The 2,734-nt window shown below is 39.0% G+C and overlaps 1 protein-coding gene across 3 annotated transcripts in view; it reads right to left on the minus strand.

The window, feature by feature from the left end:
- LOC118404827 (ankyrin repeat domain-containing protein 29-like) overlaps window positions 1-2,734 on the minus strand; it is a 35,994-nt gene that overhangs the window by 18,401 nt on the left and 14,859 nt on the right. The window lies entirely within an intron of this gene.

The raw sequence follows: 2,734 nt of genomic DNA on the forward strand, positions 1-2,734 counted from the left end.
GATATGCATAGATAGGTCTCATCAATATCCATTCCTCCATTGGACCCATTGGGGCTATAGGAATTTCGTGGAGCAAGCCGCGAAATGCCAAAGTAAAGCCCGTTTCATATGCATTTGCCGATCACAGTTTACCGTTGCCTTACATTACCATTGATTTTATTTCAAGTTGCTTCATACTTCGTTCCTATCCGATCTTTTCGTTCCTTTTCGCACTTTCGCTACCGAACTTGCGAAAAGGAACGAAAAGATCGGATAGGAACGAAGTATGAAGCAACTTGAAATAAAATCAATGGTAATGTAAGGCAACGGTAAACTGTGATCGGCAAATGCATATGAAACGGGCTTTACTTTGGCATTTCGCGGCTTGCTCCACGAAATTCCTATAGCCCCAATGGTCCAATGGAGGAATGGATATTGATGAGACCTATCTATGCATATCTATGCTCATGTACTTGTTATTGTGGTTATAACATTCCTTAGAATATCCATATTACATTTATATTACAAAATTTCACAAGAAGAAATGGATTATGTCGAGAACAATTGCGCATATTTTATCATAAAAAACCATGCTGTGTTGATATTGTTGAAACAAGAAAGCTTCTGAAAAAAGCTGACCGGTGCGTATTTTGGAAAAAGCCTGGATGCTAAACAAATCACACGAAAAAAGAGTTTTTAAACATCGAATTACTGAATTGGTCTTTTTTCTATTAAAAAAACACTACATGAGATTTGTCTAACAAAGAAAAAAAATTTCAGCTAGTGGGGTTCGAACCCACCATCTACTGCGGGAGAAGCAAACTGTTCCACTGGTACCGTGCTGTACACCGCTCGGCCACGCTGGCTCGGTTACGCAATAGGGCGTATAGAATGGCTATTAGAAGGGTTTGGTTAAATTGTCCGATCCGTGCATGCATCCAATGATCCATGCAAACGAAACGAAGAAAGACCCGCTTTTGCCGTCTCATAGCCGGTGCTTGCGCACCGGCAAAAATGCAATGCTAGCAAAGTTACAATTATATTGCTCAATTTGTAAGAGCTTGACATTAGTGAAATATAGGTCGCAAGTTCGAACCCAGGGAAGTTGACGATCGGAAGTTCGAGCCCAGCATGTTGTGAATTCGTTTTCCTTCGTTTTTTCTCACCATCCCATTAATATTAATACAACGCCTTAGATTTGTTTTGCGACCAGGACATCTAAACCCGGCATTGGGATTTTTTTCATCAGCCAGGGCCTGATGTCGATCGCAAGAGGCAGACAATTATTTGTATTCATTATGACGGAAAGGTGTTGACAGAAATTTTATTTCCCAATATCCTTTGCATAAATTCCTCACGTTGGCGCCTTTCTTCCCGCCCAAATGATGAATACTCATGGTACAACTTGATGAAAGCTCCTTGGTACAATGTAAATATGTCTATCCTTTCACGGCTTTTCTTTCGTCGTGAACGAGCAAAAAGATATGTCTCCAGCCTCCAGAAAACAATGTTGTTGGCCATGTTGAAGAGAGCTGTCATGCTCGTGGGGCAGCAGTATATTAGCATATCTTTCCTGAACGGATTTCGCGGGTTATTTGCATGCGACGCTCCCATCTAGGGAGAACAGAAGCCACCCAAATACAACAACAACGCTACAATCTTGCCTCATTCTGAAAATGTATATTAATCGATATATATCTATTAGCCACTGAATGTTAGTCCTTACTTTCTTATATCATTTCCGTTTCTTTGTATTTTGCAGATCTTTAGAGAATAATTTAGCCACAAACACAACAGCCTTAAACAGCGCCGTAAAAAATTGGTATTGCCAAATTCTGGGTGAAACAAAACACGTTCCATAGGCTACTAACGCCAGCAGTACCGTTTCCTTATATTCTCATTGATTTTATTTTAGTTTGCTTCATACTTCGTTCCTTTTCGATCCTTTTCGTACCTTTTCGCTCCTTTTCGTTCCTTTTCACTCCTTTTCGTTCCTTTTCGCTCCTTTTCGTTCCCTTTCGTTCCTTTTCGTTCCTTTTCGCACTTTCGGTAGACCCGTGGGTTTGATGAAATATAATTTCCTTGATATTTGACGGACAAACCAAAAATTATTTCGAAGTATTTAGCCAACAGAAAAATATGAGTTCCCTTGGCCAAATTGGGGCTTGTTCATATACACCCAAAGTACTAGTAATTAGTAGTAAGTTCACAGGGGTTTTTTACTTTTAAAGAGTAGAATTTTGACAAAGTAGGTAGCACAGAGTTGCAGTAAGACTGGGAATTCTTGTCAAGCAGAGCAAATATTAAATTATTTTGAGTTCCCCTTGGGGTTTGTTGATAAGTTTCAGTTACTGTAAGATGGACACTTTGTTTTTGACCTCCATGAATAAAAGACAAAAATGAAGACTGTATTTTCAGACTGTTGTTTCCAATTGAATCAAACCAGGATGGTACATATAAAATTCATAATTACAATTTGGGGGGGGATCAATAAACATAATTCTAATATTTTAGAACAATTCGTTAAAGAAATCAATAAAATCAATTATCGTGAAAATTACATCCGAAAATTGCAATGTATGTACCGGTAGCACTTACGGAACAATCAATGTCTCTGTGAGTATGAAACGAGAGCCGCCCATGTCCAGACATCAGGCAATGGCTTTGCCATCAGAGAAATTTTTCTTTTTTTCCACCTGTGCGCTTCATATTTCTCACGAAAAAATCCGAGAACGCATACAAACTCAATAAGTAA

The sequence above is a fragment of the Branchiostoma floridae genome, chromosome 2 (assembly GCF_000003815.2).
Source record: "Branchiostoma floridae strain S238N-H82 chromosome 2, Bfl_VNyyK, whole genome shotgun sequence".
In the NCBI taxonomy this organism is placed as follows: domain Eukaryota; kingdom Metazoa; phylum Chordata; class Leptocardii; order Amphioxiformes; family Branchiostomatidae; genus Branchiostoma; species Branchiostoma floridae.